Raw genomic sequence first — 22334 nt, 5'->3', positions numbered from 1 at the left:
AGGAATTAAGGAGCAAAAATGATGTAATATAGAAAACAAATAGGGAAATGACAAATGAGTCTTTCCATATTAGTAATCACTTTAAATGTAAATGAGTTAAACTCACCACTTAAAAGACAGATTTGTAGTGTGGATTAAGAAAAATGATTCTATCACATGTTCTCACTCATGTGGGAGCTAAAAGTTGATTTTATGGAGGTAGAAAGTAGAATGATAGTTATCAGAGGCTGGGAAGGGGCAGTGATGAAGAAGGGTTGGTTAATGGGCACAAAAACACAATTGGCTAGAAGGAATAAATTCTGGTGTTCAGTGTACAGTAGGGTGAATGTAGTTAATGACAACTTATTGTATATTTCAAAACACCTATAGAAGAAGATTTGGAATGTACCTAACACAAAGAAATGATGGACATTTAATGTGACAGATATCTTAAATACTCTGATTTGATTACACATTGTGTGCATTTATCAAAATATCATATGGGCGGGGTGGAGCAAGATGGTGGACAAGAAACACTGCCAGAAAGAGTGTCTCTGCAGAAAAGACAGATTCTAGCAGAAATTAGAAAAAAGAAGCAAGAAGACGAGCATACAGCGGACGAGGGCCGGAAAGAGGGGTAACTGAGACCCCGAGAGACTCCCCGGGAGGAGGCTGCGGAGGAGAACTGGAGGCTGAGACCACCGGAGCAGGCCGGAGACCAGCGGCAAGGGTAGGTGGATTTGCTGTTTCCCCTCCCCTGCATCTGGGATTGCTGGTGGGCTCCCCAGCGGGTGGAGAGACCTGCGGACGCCAGCCCAGAGACCGCCGCCGCCGCCAGCCAGCGGTGAGCCTGTAGCAGACGTGGCACCAGGTTCCCAACTTCCTCCGGGCACCTCCGAGTGCACAGACCCGAGCCGTGCAGCAGGCGCCATATTGCCTCCTCCTCCCCTCCGCCGACCCTACCCACGGCTGCCCAGAGAGACAATACAGCCACCAGCCAGAGGCACTTCCAGGGAACGGGACCTTCCCTTTTGGGACCCTACAGCTGACTCAGGGGAACTCAGACTGTGAGCTCTGAACCCACCAGCTCTCTCAGGTGCTGCTGGCACGGTGTTCCCAGGAGAACGGTGCTGACTCAGAGGCTGAGAGACATAGACCCAGCTTGGGCTCCCTGTGGTGAATTGGGACCGGAAATCCTCTCCCTGGTGGGGATACAGTTTGAACTCTGGGACGCAGAGGTCAGACCTGCAGACCAGATCCCCTGAACCCAGGGATAGCATTGCCCGGGGCACAGAAGGGTTATACGTGAACAGCCTACTGAGGTCTGTGTGCCTCCAGGGGCGGATCAGGATCCTAGAGGGCAACCCTCCTCCCAGGAGGAGGCCGTGTGCCCAGCCCAGGTGGTGTTCCTGTGCAGGGAACCTCCCCGCCGGCATCACAGTCCAGGGAGGCCTGGTGGCTTGTGGTCTGGCCTGCTGGCAGAGGCCCAGGAGTAGCTGCGGAGTTGGGGAGGGTGGAAAGAAGGGAGGCCCGCTCCAGACTGCGGGTCTCAGACAGCCCCACCCCCACACGCAGACTTTCTGGCTGAGCGGGACCATTCCAGCCCCGCCCTGACAGCTTTTCCTGGAAGCAGAGAGCAGAACTTTGACCCCCGCTAACTGCCTGAGGGCAGGCTTACCCAACCCAGCTCCGCCCAGAACAAGAGCTGATAACAGGACACAAAATCAACAGCATAGCCTGTTCCTCCAAGCAAACGCCACCTACTGACAGGGACGGCATCTTGCACAGCCTTTCCATGGCACCCACTGACTCAATATACAGGGACTGGTCTAATTTCACCCACAGACACCACCTAACGCCTCAAAAACTAAACAAGGTATGTGAATACCCAAACAATAACCTAAGGAAAGAAACAACAACTGATCGACATGGGAAGAAATCAGCGAAAGAACTCAGGAAATATGAAGAACCAAACGGAAAACACACCCCCAAAGAGGAACACCAGCGCCCTAGAAAGGGACACCAACCAAAATCAGGCAACCAATATGACAGAAGAGGAATTTCGTATGTGGATCATAAGGACACTCACCGAGCTGCAACAACAACTCAATAAACAACACAAAGAAACCACAAAAAGACTCCAGGATATGGGAAAAGAAATAGACACAATGAAGAAAAGTTTAACCAAACTCCTGGAAATGAAGAATCAATTCAAGGAACTACAAAATACAGTGGAAAGTCTCAAGAACAGGGTAGATCAAACAGAAGAAAGAATCTCAGAGCTTGAAGATAACACCCTCCAATTAAATAAATCAGTCACAGAAATAGAGCAGAGAAACAAGAGAAAAGAGCAAAGCCTACAAGAGCTCTGGGATTATGTGAAAAACCTAATGTGAGGGTCATAGGCTTACCAGAAGGGGAAGAAGGCAATACTCAAGGGTTGGACAAGCTGTTTGAGGAGATCATAGCGGAAAATTTCCCAGGCCTCGAACAAACTCTTGATATACAAGTTCAAGAAGCTCAGAGGACCCCTGGGAGATTCAATGCAAACAGGAAGACGTCACGACATGCAGTCATCAGACTGACCAAAGTATCAACTAAAGAGGCCCTTCTAAGAGCTGTAAGACAAAAGAAGCAAGTAACATACAAGGGAAAGCCAATTCAAATAACATCAGACTTCTCCAATAAGACTTTACAAGCAAGGAGAGACTGGGGCCCCATTCTCACTCTTTTGAAACAAAACAATGCCCATCCTAGAATATTATTCCCTGCAAAACTAAGCTACGTATATGAAGGAGAAATAAAAACATTCTCAGACAAGCAAAGGCTCAGAGAATTCACCAAGACAAGACCAGCCCTACAAGAAGTACTTAAAACAGCGTTATGCACGGAACATCATAATAATAACCCACGAATATAAAAACAACCAAAACCCAAAGATATTAAATGCCAGATATTACAATGAGTCAAGACAGACATCATAGCAACAACATCCAACCCAACAGAAGGAACAGTAATCTACCTTACCTATCAGTTCTCTCAATAAATGTGAATGCCTTAAACTCTCCACTCAAGAGACATAGGCTGGCTGAATGGATAAGAAAATACAGGCCAAGTATATGCTGTCTTCAGGAAACACATCTAACCTGCAAGGATGCATATAGACTAAAAATAAAAGGGTGGAGATCAATATTCCAAGCAAATAGAAGCCAAAAGAAGGCCGGTGTGGCAGTTCTAATTTCAGACGATTTAGTTTTTAAACCAACAAAAGTAGTGAAAGACAAAGAGGGTCATTATATAATGGTGAAGGGCCCACTTCAACAAGAAGAGATAACAATTTTAAATATATATATGAATTTATTTTAAATAATTTTAATAATTTTAAATAATATTTTAATAATAATTTTAAATAAATATATGAATTGGGTGCAACTTACGTGCACCCAGATTCATAAAGCAAACCTTACTGGAGCTAAGCAAATGGATTAATAGCAAATCCATACTCACTGGAGATTTCAACACCCTACTGACGGCACGAGACAGACGCTCCAAACAGAAAATTAATAAAGAAATAATGGACTTAAACAAAACTCTAGAACAATTGGGTCTGACTGACATTTACAGAGCAGTCTACCCAAAATCCACTGAATATACGTTCTTCTCATCAGCTCACGGGACATTCTCTAAGATTGACCATATCCTAGGACACAAAGAAAATCTCAAGAAATTTAAAAAGATAGTAATCATACCATGTACCTTCTCAGATCACAGTGGAATAAAAGTAGAAATCGACCCTAACAGAAACTCACATTTCTACATAAAAACATGGAAATTAAACAACCTCTTACTAAATGATTACTTCATAAATAAAGAAATCAAGACGGAAAGAAAAAGTTCTATGAAGAAAACGACAATGGAGAGACAAGTTATCAACTCCTCTGGGACACACCTAAAGCAGTTCTGAGAGGAAAGTTTATCTCCATAAATGCCTATAACCAAAAGACAAGAAGATCACAAATAGACAATCTAATCAAACGACTTAAGGAGCTGGAAAAAGAAGAACAGACCAACCCCAAACCCAGCAGAAGAAGTGAAATCAACAAGATCAAATCAGAACTAAACAAAATTGAAAACAGGAAAGCTATTCACGAGATTAATAAAACAAAAAGTTGGTTCTTTGAAAAAATAAACAAAATTGACACACCATTGGCTAAGCTAACGAAAAGCAGAAAAGAGAAATCTCTAATAACCTCCATCAGGAATAAAAAAGGAGATATCACAACTGATCCCAAAGAGATACAAGATACAATTTATGAATACTACAAAAATCTTTATGCACACAAACTGGAAAATGTGGAGGAAATGGACAAATTTCTAGAAACACACAGCCTCCCTAGACTCAACCAGGAAGAAATAGATTCCCTGAACAGACCAATCTCAACAGCTGAAATAGAAACAGCAATTAAAAATCTCCCTAAAAATAAAAGTCCCGGTCCAGATGGCTTCACACCTGAATTTTACCATACTTACAAAGAAGAACTAGTACCTATCTTGCAGAAACTATTCCACAACATTGAGAAGAACGGAAACCTCCCTGACACCTTTTATGAAGCGAATATTACTCTGATACCAAAACCAGGAAAGGATGCAACAAAAAAAGAAAACTACAGACCAATATCCCTAATGAATATAGATGCAAAAATTTTCAACAAAATCTTAGCTAACCGAATCCAGACACTTATCAAAAAAATAATCCACCACGACCAAGCGGGCTTCATCCCAGGGATGTAGGGATGGTTCAACATACGTAAATCTATAAATGCAATTCACCACATAAACAGAAGCAAAAACAAAGACCACATGATTCTTTCAATAGATGCAGAAAAAGCTTTTGACAAAATTCAACACCCTTTCATGATACGAACACTTAAGAAAATAGGCATAGAAGGGACATACCTAAAAATGATACAAGCCATATATGACAGACCCATAGCCAACATCATACTGAATGGGGAAAAATTGAAAGCATTCCCACTTAGAACTGGAACCAGACAAGGCTGCCCACTATCTCTACTTCTGTTCAACATAGTGCTGGAAGTCTTGGCTACAGCAATAAGACAGGAAAATGGAATCAAAGGTATCCAAATAGGGGCAGAAGAGATCAAACTTTCACTGTTTGCTGATGATATGATATTGTATCTAGAAAATCCCAAGGATTCAACCAAGAAACTCCTGGAACTGATCAATGAATTTAGTAAAGTCTCAGGATACAAAATCAATACACAGAAATCAGAGGCATTCATATACGCCAACAACAATCTAATTGAGAACCAAATCAAAGACTCAATTCCCTTCACAATAGCAACAAAGAAATTAAAGTACCTAGGAATATATTTAACCAAGGACGTAAAAGACCTCTACAGGGAGAACTATGAAACACTGAGGAAGGAAATAGCAGAGGATGTAAACAGATGGAAATCCATACCATGCTCGTGGATCGGCAGACTCAATATCATCAAAATGTCTATACTACCCAAACTGATCTACAGATTCAATGCAATACCTATTAAAATCCCATCAGCATTCTTCACAGATATAGAAAAAATAATTTTATGCTTCGTATGGAACCAAAGAAGACCCCGAATATCAAGAGCAATTCTAGGCAACAAAAACAAAATGGGAGGCATTAATATGCCAGATATCAATCTATACTACAAAGCTGTAGTAATTAAATCAATATGGTATTGGCACAAAAATAGGAATATGGACCAGTGGAACAGATGTGAGAATCCTGATATAAAACCATCCTCATATAGCCATCTAATGTTTGACAAAGCAGACAAAAATATACGCTGGGGAAAGAATCCCTTTTCAATAAATGGTGCTGGGAAAACTGGATAGCCACCTGTAGAAGGCTAAAACAGGACCCACACCTTTCACCTCTCACAAAAACCAACTCACGCTGGATAACAGACTTAAACCTAAGGTATGAAACTATTAGAACTCTAGAGGAAAAAGTTGGTAACACTCTCCTGGACATCAGCCTGGGCAGAGTTTATGAAGAAGTCCCCAAAGGCAATCACAGCAGCAACAAAAATAAATAAATGGGACATGATCAAATTTCAAAGCTTCTGCACAGCCAAAGAAATAGTCATGAAAGTAAACAGACAACCCTACAAAATGGGAGAAAATTTTTGCATCCTATGCATCCGGTAAGGGATTGATAACTAGAATATAGTTAGAACTCATGAAAATCAGGAAGAAAAAAAATCAAATAACCCCATTAAAGAGTGGACAAAGGACTTGAACAGAAACTTTTCTAAAGAAGAAAGAATGGCCAACAAACATATGAAAAATTGCTCAACATCTCTAATCATCAGGGAAATGCAAATCAAAACCACAATGAGATATCACTTAACCCCAGTGAGAATGGCCTTTATCAAAAAATCTCCAAACAATAAATGCTGGCGTGGTTGCGGAGAGAGAGGAACATTCCTACACTGCTGGTGGGACTGCAAACTAGTTCAACCTCCGTGGAAAGCAATATGGAGATATCTTAAAGCGATACAAGTGAATCTACCATTTGATCCAGCAATCCCATTACTGGGCATCTACCCAAAAGATCCAATGACACTCTACAAAAAAGACACCTGCACTCGAATGTTTATAGCAGCACAATTCATAATTGCAAGGCTGTGGAATCAGCCCAAGTGTCCATCAATCCAAGAATGGATTAATAAAATATGGTATATGTATACCATGGAGTACTATTCAGCTCTCAGAAACAATGGTGACATAGCACATCTTATATTTTCCTGGTTACAGCTGGAACCCATACTATTGAGTGAAGTTTCCCAAGAATGGAAAAACAAGCACCACATATACTCACCAGCAAATTGGTATTAACTGAACAGCACCTATGTGGTCACATAGGTACTACAGTAATAGGTTTTTGGGCCCGGGGGAGGGGGGAGTGGGGCGGGTATATACATACATAATGAGTGAGATGTGCACCATCTGGGGGATGGTCATGATGGAGTCTCAGACTTGTGGGGTGGGGGCGAAATGGGCATTTATTGAAACCTTAAAATCTGTACCCCCATAATATGCCGAAATAAAAAATATATATATCATATGTACCTCATATACACAATTATGAATCAATTTTAAAAACAAAAATACAAAAGTGATTCATCAATATATTGTCTACAACAGATTCAGTTTATATCCAAAGACACATATAGGTAGAGAGTAAAAAGATGGAAGAAAATATATTCTATGCAAATAAACAAGAGAGCTTAAATGTCTATATTAATAACAAAACAGACTAAGTCAAAAATTGTTACAAGACAAAAAGGAAATCATATATTAAAAAGTCAATTCATCAAGATATATCAATTATATACATATGCACAAAAGAGCCCCAAAATATATGAAGCAATTATTGGCAGAATTGAAAAGAGAAACAGATAGTAATACTTGGAGACGTCAATACTTCATTTTCAATAATGGATAGAACATCTAGACAGAAGAGTAATAATAAAATAGAGGATTTAAAAACACTATCAACCAAATACACCCAATAGACATATGGAACATTCCAGCTGATAATAGTAAAAATATACATTCTTAAATACATGTGAAATATTCAAGATTTACTATGTTAGGCTACAAAATGTCTCAATAAATTTAAAAATGCTGAAATCATACAAAGTATCTTTTATGACAATAGGATGACACTAGCAATCAGTAACAATGAAAACTGGAAAATTCATAAAGATGTAGAAGTTAATACTCTTAAACAACTGTGAAATTTGATCATACAAATTGGGTCATTCTTGTTTTCCTTTCCCTTTAGTTGGAGAAAGTGGCTTATCATCCTTCTTGGTAAATACATACTTTAATTTCTGTCTCTGTGCTTGCATTTATTTGGCCATTGCATATCTAGCACTTGCATTTAATGGGCTTTGGTGTGTATGGCATTAAACCAGAGCACCTATAAAATGGGCTCTCAAAATTCAAAGGCATGCTAAGTTATTTTCTGGGACTCATGATCAAATAAGAGAACCATTCAGGACTCAAAGTTCATCTAGCTACAAAATACTGTCTCAGAGCTAGCTGAAACTCTTTCTCCAGAGCTTTCTCCTCCCTGTCTTATAATTCCTCCTCCTTTTCCTTTTCTAAGATAAACTTTTTCCACAATTCCTCAGCTATTCTGGCATACTGGCTAAGTAAAACACTTGAAATCCGGCAGATATAAAAGAAAATCATTTTGACCTTCATACTGCTTCTTTTGTGAAAATGAAATTCCCACATAAAGATACCCTCCCTATACCAAGAGGAATGGCAATATTTTTATCTTCAAGGACAAAGAATTGAGACCATGAAAATGCTTTATAGACTTTGTTAGAATAACTCTTATCTTTTGGGCCTCCCCACATAATACAGTCACATTTTCACAGTTAACTATTCTTTATTTAATCCAGTATATTGGCAACTGACTCAAACTTCCTTACTCAAAGTTTGGTTCACAGTCTCTATAAGATTTCCTATTAAAGAAACTTAATACTTAGTCTTATCTTGTTCTGTCAGAGAAATAAATTTGAATCCAACTGTGTTTTATAAACCAGTGAGTTTATATGTTTTACTATCTCATGACTAAAATTCTAAGAAGCTATAAGATCTCTGTGTGTTTAAACATATATACATTTTGTTGTATGTTGTGTCTACATAATAAAATCTGGTGTAGTCTGCCAGAAAGCTCTAAACAAATTTTATTCCAATTTGTTTAAATAAATGAATACTCATAAAATATATAATTAACCCAAATGTCCTTTTAATTCACATGACTTAAGTAAATCTTAAATAAGCTGGTTTTAAAATTATTGGTAAGACAAAAATAGAAATGTCTTCAAAATTGTTGACATAAATTTTCCTTGTGTTTACTGGTCAAACAGTCTTACTTGTGTCTCTGATACACGTTGAGTCAGGGTTTGACATGGAGGTTATAAAACTATAAACTTAGCCTAAAATAGAATGATCTTCGCGTGATTTTGTTTATAAATAAGATTTATTATATTTAATAAAAAGCTGCATGTTCTGAGTTATCAACAAGATACTCATGTATTTTAATGTTTTTACTGAGATAAATACCTAATTTAACAGGCTAGAAAATTCCTTAAAAAACTTGAAATAGTGACTAACTCTAATATCTCAGTTTTCATAGGTAAACTAGGCATAATTCTTAAATTAGGTAATTGTAAATGGAATAAATATGTATAAATAAACTTTATGTAACTTAATCTTAAAGTTATTTTGTGTTAAGTTAAATACTCATTAAAAGTTTGCATCATTTCCAATTAAGGAAAAAAATGTTATAAGGAAACATTTCTAAAAATTGTAAAATCGTTCTCAACTATAAAATACTGATATATGACAGAATTCAAAAATTTTGCTTCCTAGGTTTTCAGTAAAATTTAAAGTTATCAAGAATTAAAATTCTAATATTATTCTCTATATAAATTATGCCAAAAAGATTTTCAATTTAAAAATTATAAGTAAGGCACAAAATGTGTTCTTCATTGAGAAAAATAATTTTGTAAGAGAAAGACTCTTATATGGTAAAATTTACTCTAAAATAAAATCACTGGTTATTTAAGAAAGAGAAAATATAGAACTAGAAAGTTTAAGCATCTCAACAATATGAGCAAAATCCTAATGTTCATAAAAAAATAGTTATAAAAGGAATTTCATATGTAGTCAAGTTGGCTATAACTAAAAGGAATTTATAAAGTCCAAGGAGTGGCGCTTTGATATTGAAAAGACACAAATACAAAACTAAAAATTTGGTCCCTTGTGTTAGAATAGCAAGGTGTTCTTAAAGTATTGACTTACTCTTAGTAAAATGGCAAGAAGTTGTGATTTTTAATTCTGAAATATGTTTCCTTTGGAAACTTCTCAGATTTGTATCTCAAAACTTCAACTTTTGCTGCATCTCACGGCACATGATTTGCAGGTCATACACCATCATCCTCTGTTATTTACCCACTTAAAATGGTGCGTCTTTAGTTGACTGGGGATTAACTCCCTCTTCCAATTTTTTTGTCAACTCCTATAACATTTTTCCTCCCATTCTAACTCTGCTGTATGGCCTAACAATAAAATCTTAGAGATCTTAAAGGTCTAGGAAAGCAATATTTTACTCCAGTATAATTTCATTTCATACCCTTGGTTTTTCTTGATGTATCCAAGTTGTTATACTCATATCCTTGGACACATTCTTCCTATATCTGATTAATTTAAGTATCCTTTTCATCAGGTTTGACTTCCAGGTTATCTAAATGAGCTGTCCATAAGAACAAACAATCACACTGCAGAAGGTTTTCTTTACCTTTTTGGTAGCTTGTCTAAGAAATAAAGATTTTTTGTCTTAATTTACTGTGTTGCCTTTATTAGGTTTTTGACAACTTAGGAAAAGAGCTTTAAAAGAGAGTTAAGGTTTTTACACATACAAGACTTTTTGTATTGCTTTTGAAATCTTTTGACTATCATTCTGGTTAAATAAATGACTTATTTTACAGTTATCTGTGATTCTATTTTGATTAAATGTTTTGAGCCTTTTGGCACCTTTGACAAATACCCCCCAAAGTCAAGTACTCAAGTAAATATTTTTGACTGAAAATTAACTTTGAGATTTTCCAGTTGAACCCCTGGAAAGCCTCAAAAGATAAAATCTCTACAAGATGAGATATAAAGTGATTAGGCATATTTGGTAAATTATATAAGAAATATTTTCAAGTGATAAGTGATACTAGATCTTTTAATTGCATTTATAGATAGGTTAATATAAATGTTTCAAAAATTTTATAATTCGTAAAAATCTAATGTTATAAGTCATAAATTCTGGTTGTTGTCTTAAAATGCTATATAATAAAAATAAAATTTCCTTTTCAATTGTAAACTTTCATCACATATTTAACCATGGCTATATTTCTGTAATACATAGTTATTGTTTATAATTATGCACTAAAAACATCTACAATCAGATTCATGAGAAAGACTCCAACAGATACTCTTAAATACTGGTTTCTGATAACTTTAAGGCCAATGGACTAATTAAAAATTTCTAGAACTCTAATAAAGAAATTGATGGATTTATGAAGCTACTAATAGAAATCAAACAGAGTATAAATTGATTACATGAAATTAAATAACTGATGAAGATAGTTTTATAACTGTTATTTAAAACATTATATATTCTTTCTCAAATATTTTATAGATTTGAAGAAATTCTCTCTTAAGTTATCTATAATTTACTGCAATTTGGTAAAGTGTACCTTTGTAAATAGAAATAAAAACATTTGTTTCTTACTTGACTTCTCCGAGAATTGTAAAACTATTTGTGAATATTCTTATAGCTACATGGTTATTTGCATAACTCCAATAAAAATCTGCTCTCTCTTCATAGCAGAATACAATTGAAAATTTGGTTATATTACCAAAACTTTGGCTAAAATATCATAATTGAAAACATGCACAAAATGCCCAACTTCAAGTATTTCCAGCCTTACAGTGGATAAATAAAAATTTGTCATTTCCTGGCAGGCCCAGGAATCTTAATGCTGTAAATAAGCTCTAAAGTATTCATTGGCTTAGTTTCCTAGCTTCAAGAAGTTTTCAAGTCAGATTTCTATTTGATCAATGTAGAGAAAAAGTTATGTTTCCAGAGAAAAACTATAATATACCTGTTATTAAATTGTAACTGTACATTGTTTTTAAGTTCTTGTTACCTACCTATAGACTAGACTAGGTCCTACATTTTTCAGAGTTCTTCCAATCCAACTTTCTTCCATAAAATTACTAAAGCAGAAATTGCTGTTTTTAAAGCCTTTTAAGCTAAAACTAGATAAATTTTAAGGAGCAAGCCTCGTGCCTAATTAATTATGAGCCACGCAGAAGATTCACCAAGCTGCCAGATGCCATAAGCAGAGACAGTCAAGTGCAAACCAGGACAAGAGGTTAATATTTTCCGCACTGTAAATTCCTTTTCTCAAGACATTGGAACAAGGCTCCATGTCATAATGAGATTTTACCCCCATTAATGCTATTTTTCATTTGTCAGAATAATGCTGTAATCAAAATTTCACAATCAATAACTGCTATAGACAAGGTGAGAAAAACCTAACCTAAGAAATCTTTTTAATCCACCTACTAGGCAACTTTGACAATATCCCTAATACAACCTTTTGTTTAAATTGTACTGGTAATCCTTTCTGTAAAGTTGACATTCTCTGCTTTAATTCAACCCAGTCATAAAACACTACACAATATCTCCAACAAGTATCACTTAGTTTCCCCCATGGTCTTTTGATTTGTTTAGTTTTTTGCCCTTAGACTTGGGCTCTTAAGTTCAAAACCATTGTACAAACTAAATTTATTACATTGTTGTTAACTATTTTTGCATTATGATTTTTAAACTTTATTTTTATGTCCTGTCTAATCTTTCTAAACCCAACTCTCCTAACAGGATAGTGTTATAATGTTAGCTCAACAATTCAAGATGACTGCTGATTCCTATGGACTGATGAGATGGAACTCAATGCTGGACTCCAGACAAACCTACCCTGAGAAGATTTTTCCTTTTGGCCTCTTTGTTACACAAATGTGGCCCAAGTCTCTGACATACACTCCCAGGTCTTGCCCCAGAAGTAAGAAAGACAACTGGGACAGATCTATCCTAGCACTGAGGGACAATTAAACCTAACTGCAAAAATGGTTGATCAGCAATGCTTTCAGAGAACGATCTTGGTCAAAAGCAGGAAATATATAAATTGATCATATGAATTAGATCATTCTTGTCATATCGAACTAAAACAGAGTCACATGGTCAGAGAGAAAAAGCACTCAGAGCATATAATGTTTAAAAAATGTAATTCTTTGTTTGTTCTTGGAGGGGATGGATCAAAATGGCAGAATAGAAACCTCCAACAGTCATCCCTCTACATGAACACCAAATTCAACAACTATCCATGCAAGCAAGCACCTTCAGAAAAACAAAAAATGAGATGAGTGATCATACCACCTGAATATTAACATTATATCAAGGAAAGAGGTACTGAAAAGGGCAGAAAAGAATCTTGCATTACCTATGCCACCTCTCCCCCATCACCCAGCAGTGCTGCACCAGCATGTTGAGTGGAGAGAGAGTCTATGGTACCTAGGGGAGGGAGTGTAAGTGATTGTGGGGATTTGCTTTGAAACTCAGTGCCGCCCTGGCACAGGGGAACACAGCACAGGGCAAAATTCTGCCAGTGCCCATGAAGGGAGCATTTAGACCAGCCTAGCCAGAAGGAACTCCTCTGCCCTAAAATGCAAGTTCTGGATATTCCTATTGCCAACTGACAAAAAGTAGCCTGGGGCCTGGACTAAATTCATCAGGCAGTCAGGCCAGAAAAGCTGCAGTTGTTGGGCAATTCCTACAGCTATGCTGGCTCAGAATGAGTGGGTTTGGGGAACACTTGATGTAGTATGATACCAACCACCCCAGAGGCATGGGCTGTGGTGGCCAAGCCAAGTGCCTGTGTCACCCCCTCTTCCCAATCCTGGGAAGTAGAGCTCAGGGAAAGCCTTCTTCCAATTGAGAAAGGAAAGGAAAGATTTCAGAGGACTTTGTTTTACAACTTGCATACCAGCTCAGCCACAAAAGAAAATAAAAAGGAATAAGCAGAGTCCTGAAGTCCCCAAGTCCAAGCCTTAGTTCCTGGATGGCACTTCTGGACCCACCCATGGACAGAAGGACACGTGCTGTCTTGAAGAGATGGACCCAGTCCTGGCAGGGTTCACTATCTTCTGACCAATGAATCCTTGAGTTTTGTTTGTTTGTTTGTTTTTTGTTTTTTGTTTTTTTTTTTTTTTGAGACAGAGTCTCCGCTTTGTTGCCCAGGCTAGAGCAAGTGCCATGGCGTCAGCCTAGCTCACAGCAACCTCAAACTCTTGGGCTCAAGCAATCCTCCTGCCTCAGCCTCCCGAGTAGCTGGGACTACAGGCATGTGCCACCATGCCCAGCTAATTTTTTCTATATATATTAGTTGGCCAATTAATTTCTTTCTATTTATAGTAGAGACGGGGTCTTGCTCTTGCTCGGGCTGGTTTCGAACTCCTGACCTCGAGCAATCCTCCTGCCTCGGCCTCCCAGAGTGCTAGGATTACAGGCGTGAGCCACTGCGCCCGGCCAACCCTTGAGTTTTGAATAAACATCAGAGGTAGCCAGGAAGCAGTCACCACTGGCTTTGGGTAAGACTGGGCTGGCTTCAGGTGTGACTTGGCAATGGTGGCCATAAGGGAGTGTCCACATCACTTTGCCCCTAACTCAAGAAGCCCAGCACAGAGAGTGAGGAAAGAAAGTGAAAGACTTTGCGTGGTAATCCAGGGAATTATCCTGAATCTTACCCAAGTCCAAGTCCACCAAAGCGGTACTACCAGGAGTCTGCAAGAATCACAGGATTACAGGGTTTGGGACACCCCCAGTCCTGACATAGTTACAGTGATAAATGAAATCAATTCCCATGGAATATCTGGAACGCCTTCTCAAGGTCAAGTCCTAATGAGCCCAGACTGTGAAGATTAAAATAAAAACTTAACTCTTCAATGCTCAGACACTGACAAACATCTAGAAGCATCAAGAACATGCAGGAAAACGTGACCTCACAAAATGAATCAAATAAGGTACCAGTAACTAATCCCAGAGTGATAGTGATATGCGAGTTTTCAAAGAATTCAAAACAACTGTTCTGAAGATACTCAATGAACTTCAAGACAACACAGAAGGAATTCAGAAGCTTACCGAAAGTTAACAAATAGATTGAAATAATTGGTTATAAATTGCTTTTTTACAAACCTCATGATAACCTCAAATCAAAAAACCTACAAATACACAAATCAATGTGATACATTATATTAACAGGAAAAAGAACAAAAAGCATATGATCATTTCAATAGATGCTTAAGAAGCATTTGATAAAATTCAACATCTCTTGGTGACAAAAATGCTGAAAAAACTGGGCATAGAAGGAGCTGACCTCAACACAATAAGCGACTTATATGACAGACCCACAGCTCATATCATAATGAATGGGGAAAAGCTGAAAGCTTGCCTCTACGATCTGGAACAAGACAGGGATATCCACTTTCACCACTGTTATGCAACAAACAATTGGAAGTTCTAGCTAGAGCAATCAGACAAAATAAAAGACATCCAAATTGGAAAGGAATAAGTCAAATTATCTTTGTTTATGGACAATATGATCTATATCTAGAGAGACCTAAAGATTCAACACAAAAAATACTAGTGACCTATCTATGAATGGCTCTTCTTGGAAAGAACATTACAAAACTGTGGAGAAGCGACAGAGGACATTTCAAAGTGAAGGAGAAAAAAAAAAAAAAAAAATATCTTCCACTGCTCACAAAAAAAAAAAAAAAAAAAAAACAAAGTGAAGGAGAAAATGATGGAATGATTCGTTCAGCAACACTGAAGGGAATTTTGAGGAGGCATCCACATGTAGGGAAGGTAGGAGGACAAAGGGGCTACATGCTGACCAGGCAGGAACTGTAACCCTAGCTATGAGGGGGGCTCCTACAACCACCCCAGACCTCTGGATTCAGCAGGGAGCTACATGGAGTCTGTGCAGAGACAAATTCTACTAGACATAAACAAAGAAATATATAGTAGCATCATAGTTACTGAGGACTTCAACACCTCACTGACAGAGCTATACAGATCATCTAAGCAGCAAATCAATAAAAATATTAGAATTGAACAGGACTCTAGAACAAATGGACCTGACAGACATTTAGAGAACATTCTACCCCAAAACTACAAATATACATCTTCTTATTAGCACATGGGACATTCTCCAAGAATGATCATATTTTAGGCCACAAAACATGTCTCAAATTCAACAAAGCCCAAATCATACCATGTATCATCTCGGACCACAGTGAAACAAAACTAGCAATCAATTCCAAGAGAAAAATCAATTCTACACAAAGTCATACAAATTGAACAACCTGCTGCTGAACAATCCTTGGGTCAACCATGAAATTAAGAGGGAAATAAAAAGATTCCTCAAACTGAACAAAGGGGACACAAGCTATTGAAATTTATGAGATTCAACAAAATCAGACCTAAAAGGAAAATTTATAGCCTTAAATGTCTACATCAAAAAGACAGAAAGCTCAAAAATTAACAACCTAAAGTCACATCTCAATGAAGTAGAAAAGAGCAAACCAAACCCAAAGCCAGCAGAAGAAAAAAATTAAAGCTCAGAACAGATCTAAATAAAATGGAAATGAAAAAACAATGCAAAGGATCCACACAAAAAGTTGGCTCTTTGAAATATAAACAAAATGGATAGACTCCTTGCTACATTAGCCAGAAACAGAAGAGAAAGGATACACCTAATGGGTGTGGTGTGCACCGTTTAGAGGATAGACACGCTTGAAGCTCTGACTGAGGTAGGGCAAGGGCAATATATGTAACCTAAACATTTATACCCCCGTAATATGCTGAAATAGAAATAAATAAAAATTGAACAAAAATAGATGCTGGCATGGATGCAGAGAGAAAAGAACGCTTATACGCTGTTGGTGGGACTGCAAATTAGTATAACCTCTATGGAAAACAGTACGGAGATTCCTCAAATAACTAAAAGTAGACCTACCATTCAATCCAGCAATCCCACTACTGGGTACCTACTTGAAGGAAAAGAAGTATTTTTATCAAAAAGACACCTGCACTAGAATGTTTACTGCAGCACAATTCACAATTGCAAAGATGTGGAATCAACCTAAATGCCCATCAATTCATGAATCGATTAACAAAATGTGATGTATATATATACAGCATGGAGTGCTACTCAGCCATAAAAAGAAATAAATTAATCTCTTTTGCAGCAATTTGGATGGAACTGAAGACCATTATCATCAGTGAAATATCTCAAGAATGGAAAAACACACATGTACTCTCTAATAATTTGTAGCTATTCAATGGGCACACATGGGCATAGAGAGAAGTAAACCATTGGAAATCAAGAAGGGGGGAGGGGTGATGAAAACCTACCTAATGGGTACAATAAACACTATTCAGGTGGTGAGCACACTCATAGCCCTGACTTACGCATTATTAAAGCTATTCATATAACAAAAACATTTGTATCCCCTTAATATTTTTAAATAAAAAGTAACTACTTTAGGATAACTATAACAATTAAGTTTTCATTTGTGGCCAGGGTAAGTCAGATATTTCAAGCCTCCAACTTCTGTTTCTGTTTCCATCTTGGTATAGATGCCATAGTGTTTCTCCTCAGATAATCGTGAGACATTAATGGACACCTGAGGCACCAGAAGACATGATTTAGCACAAGGTCTCTTCTGCAAACATTAGGGAACCTATTAATCTTAAGCCGTTCTGCTTTCCCTTAGAAGGATAAAGAAACTACCACTTCCAAGCAGGTAAAGCATAGGATGAAGCAAGAAGCAGGAGTAACTCTTATGTACATTACACCTAGTAATAAAGGTATTCTTGTGTTTTAACATAATTGTTCTGATGCTATATCAAAATAGCTTCATCAAAATGTCTCCAGTGCCCAAAATGGCCATATTTAATCATCTCCTGGACTTCTGGTTCTGTTATAAGATGGAAGAGTAGATGCACTGCTCCATATACCTCCTACTAAATACAACTAACAACTCTGGGCATTATATATAAGTAAACACAAGAAGATTCTAAAAGGTGGAAACAATGAGGAAGACCAACTAGAGGCCTCAGGATTCAAGGAATGGCTTGGTGTTAAGTTCCGTGGATTTTCTTTTTGCCTCAAATATCCTGGATTGGGTACTGTAGAAGCATATAATCAGAAAACACCAATGAGTGCAGACTTCAAATGCACTAAGAAAAACCTTCTCTCTAGCCAAAGAGCCAGGAAAAAATACAGGCTAGCAAGACAGAAAACTTTTAGACAATAATCACCTTCCTTCAGTGTCTTAATTTCTTTGTGCTGCCAGAATACCACAGACTAAGTAACTTATAATGAACAGAAATTTATTCCTCACAGTTTGGGCAGCTTGGAAGTCCAAGATCAAGGTAACAACATCTAGTGAGGGCTTTTTTTTTTTTTTTTTTTTTTAGTAGGCTCAGAGGGCAGATATTTATTCAATCAGTTGGCAAATTCCTATGTGCCCTCAGCATGGATTTAAGTATTGGGGTTACCACAGTGGCCAATATACACCAAGTTTCTGACATCATGGAGTTTACTGGATCCTGAATCTTATGACAGTTACCTTGCAGGCAGGAAACACGTGGCCTTCCTCCCATCCTGCCTAGCTCTCATCAGTTGTCAAAAGTCAATTGATACTGATAAACCACAAAGAGCAAATGGAAATCTCGACATTGCTGAGTATATGATTCATTGCCAATCCTGTTTCCCAGAATCTGAGGGGATTTTGTCTTTGGTCATTTGGTTTGTCTCAATTGAGTTCATCTTATAACATTTACTTTTGAAATGTGCCGCAGTTATTCTAATGTTGCATTATTGCAATTATTAAAGTAGTTACAAGTTAATTTGCCCATGAGGGACCTTAACATTATTAAAGCTTATAACACGACACATAGCAGCCGAGACAGTGAGTTTTGTGGTTTGCTAATAGGCTATCCTCTACTCATACAACTATCATTGTATGATAGTTGCCCCATCCTAAAGCAACAAGACACACCCCTTGCATCTCCATAGGCCACGCCTGGCTGTAGCCATAAACCAGATGCCTTATCAGTACAGTCTTGGCAAAGGTGAAATCACCAGATTCCATGAAGCTCTTTTGTTTTCTCTTTCTGCCTTAACATTGGCGACTAGCGTGAACTTTTTGTCAGGTTTAATCTATTTCCCCAAATTGAAGTAAAAATTTAATTATAGCTATTCTCATTAACCTTTTATATAGGCCGTGATTTGTTTCACTGATGAAAAACATCCCATTAGGGTTTTTTTTGTGTGTGGCATATTATGGGGGTATAGATTTTACGGTTTCAATAAATGCCCTTTCCCCCCTCCCTCCATAAGTCTGAGTTCCCAGCATGGCCATCCCCCAGATAGTGCACATCTAACTCATTATGTATGTATGTACGTACCCAGCCCCCTCCCCCATCCCAACTGCCCATACCCTATTACTGTAGTACCTATGTGTCCACTTACGTGCTGTTCAGTTAATACCAGTTTACTGGTGAGTATATATGGTGCTTGTTTTTCCATCCTTGGGATACTTCACTTAGTAGTATGGGTTCCAGCTCTAACCAGGAAAACATAAGATGTGCTATATCACTATTGTTTCTTAGACCTGAATAGAAATGCATGGTATACATATACCACATTTTATTAATCCATTCTTGGATGGATGGGCACTTGGGCTGTTTCCACAGCCTTGCAATTATAAATTGTGCTGCTATAAACATTCCAGTGCAGGTGTCTTTTTTGTAGAGTGTCATTGGATCTGTTGGGTAGATGCCCAGTAATGGGATTGCTGGATCAAATGGTAGATTCATCTGTATCGCTTTAAGGTATCTCCATATTGCTTTCCACAGAGGTTGAACTAGTTTTCAGTCCCACCAGCAGTGTAGGAGTGTTCCTCTCTCTCCGCATCCACGCCAGCATTTATTGTTTGGAGATTTCTTGATAAACGCCATTCTCACTGGAGTTAAGTGATCCCTCATTTTGGTTTTGATTTGCATTTCCCTGATGATTAGAGATGTTGAGCATTTTTTCATATGTTTGTTGGCCATTCTTCTGTTTTTAGAAAAGTTTCTGTAGAAAAGTTTCTACAAGTCCTTTGCCCACTTTTTAATAGGGTTTTTTTATTTTTTCTTGCTGATTTTTGTGAGTTCTAAGTAGATTATAGTTATCAGTCCCTTACCAGATGCGTAGGATGCAAACATTTTCTCCCATTCTGTAGGTTGTCTGTTTACTTTCATGACTGTTTCTTTGGCTGTGCAGAAGCTTTTTAGTTTGATCATGTCCCATTTATTTATTTTTGTTGCTGCTGTGATTGCCTTTGGGGACTTCTTCATAAACTCTTTGCCTAGGCCAATGTCTAGGAGAGAGTTTCCAACATTTTCCTCTATAATTCTAATAGACTTAAACCTAAGGTGTGAAACTGTTATCCAGCGTGAGTTGATTTTTGTGAGAGGTGAAAGGTGTGGGTCCTGCTTTAGCCTTCTACAGGTGGCTATCCAATTTTCCCAGTACCATTTATTGAAAAGGGATTCTTTTCCCCAGAGTATGTTTTTGTCTGCTTTGTCAAAGATTAGATGGCTATATGAGGATGGTTTTATATCAGGATTCTCACATCTGTTCCACTGGTCAATATTTCTACTTTTGTGCCAATACCATATTGATTTAATTACTACAGCTTTGTAGTATAGTTTGATATCTGGCATATTAATGCCTCCCATTTTGTTTTTGTTGCCTAGAATTGCTCTTGATATTCGGGGTCTTCTTTGGTTCCATATGAAGCGTAAAATTATTTGTTCTATATCTGTGAAGAATGCTGATGGGATTTTAATAGGTATTGCATTGAATCTGTAGATCAGTTTGGGTAGTATAGACATTTTAATGATGTTGAGTCTGCCAATCCACAAGCATGGAATGGATTTCCATCTGTTTACATCCTCTACTATTTCATTCCTCAGTGTTTCATAGTTCTCCCTGTAGACGTCTTCTACCTCCTTGATTAAGTACATTCCTAGGTACTTTAATTTCTTTGTTGCTATTGTGAAGGGAATTGAGTCTTTGATTTGGTTCTCAATTAGATTGTTGTTGGCGTATATGAATGCCTCTGATTTCTGTGTATTGATTTTGTATCCTGACACTTTACTAAATTCATTGATCAGGTCCAGGAGTTTCTTGGTTGAATCTTTGGGGTTTTCTAGATATAATATATCATCAGCAAAGAGTGAAAGTTTGATCTCTTCTGCCCCTATTTGGATACCTTTAATTCCACTTTCCCATCTGATTGCTACAGCCAGGAAATCCAGCACTAAGTTGAATAGAAGTGGAGATAGTGGGCAGCCTTGACTGGTTCCAGTTCTAAGTGGGAATGATTTCAATTTTTCCACATTCAGTATGATGTTGGCTATGGGTCTGTCATATATGGCTTGTATCATTTTTAGGTATGTTCCTTCTATGCCTATTTTCTTAAGTGTTCGTATCATGAAAGGGTGTTGAATTTTGTCAAAAGCTTTTTCTGCATCTATTGAAAGAATCATGTGGTCTTTGTTTTTGCTTCTGTTTATGTGGTGAATTGCATTTATAGATTTACGTATGTTGAACCATCCCTGCATCCCTGGGATGAAGCCCACTTGGTCGTGATGGATTTTTTTTTTTTTTTTGATAAGCGTCTGGATTCGGTTAGCTATGATTTTGTTGAAAATTTTTGCATCTATGTTCATTAGGGATATTGGTCTGTAGTTTTCTTTTTTGGTTGCATCCTTTCCTGGTTTTGGTATCAGAGTAATATTCGCTTCATAAAAGGTGTCGGGGAGGTTTCCGTTCCTCTCGATTTTGTGGAATAGTTTCCGCAAGATAGGTACTAGTTCTTCTTTGTAAATGTGGTAAAATTCAGGTGTGAAACCATCTGGACTGGGACTTTTCTTTTTCGAGAGATTTTTAATTGCTGTTTCTATTTCAGCTCTTGAGATTGATCTGTTCAGGGAATCTATTTCTTCCTGGTTGAGCCTAGGGAGGCTGTGTGTTTCTAGAAATTTGTCCATTTCCTCCACATTTTCCAGTTTGTGTGCATAAAGACTTTTATAGTATTCATAAAATATCTTGTATCTCTTTGGGATAAGTTGTGATATCTTTTTTGTTCCTGATGGAGCTTATTAGAGATTTCTCTTTACTGCTTTTCATTAGCTTAGCCAGCGGCGTGTCAATTTTGTGTATTTTTTCAAAGAACCAACTTTTTGTTTTGTTAATCTCCTGAATAGCTTCCCTGTTTTCAATTTCATTTAGTTCTGATTTGATCTTGTTGATATCACTTCTTCTGCTGGGTTCGGTGCTGGTCTGTTCTTTTTCCAGCTCTTTGAGTCGTTTCATTAGATTGTCTATTTGTGATCTTTTTGACTTTTGGTTATAGGCATTTATGGAGATAAACTTTCCTCTCAGAACTGCCTTAGCTGTGTCCCAGAGGCTTTGATATCTTGAATCCCAGAGGATTTAATAACTTGTCTCTCCATTGTCATTTTCTTCATAGAATTTTTTTATTTCCATCTTGATTTCTTCATTTATGAAGTAATCATTTAGTAGGAGGTT

Source organism: Microcebus murinus, chromosome X (assembly GCF_040939455.1).
Source record: "Microcebus murinus isolate Inina chromosome X, M.murinus_Inina_mat1.0, whole genome shotgun sequence".
Classification (NCBI taxonomy): domain Eukaryota; kingdom Metazoa; phylum Chordata; class Mammalia; order Primates; family Cheirogaleidae; genus Microcebus; species Microcebus murinus.
This window is presented reverse-complemented; position numbering follows the sequence as displayed.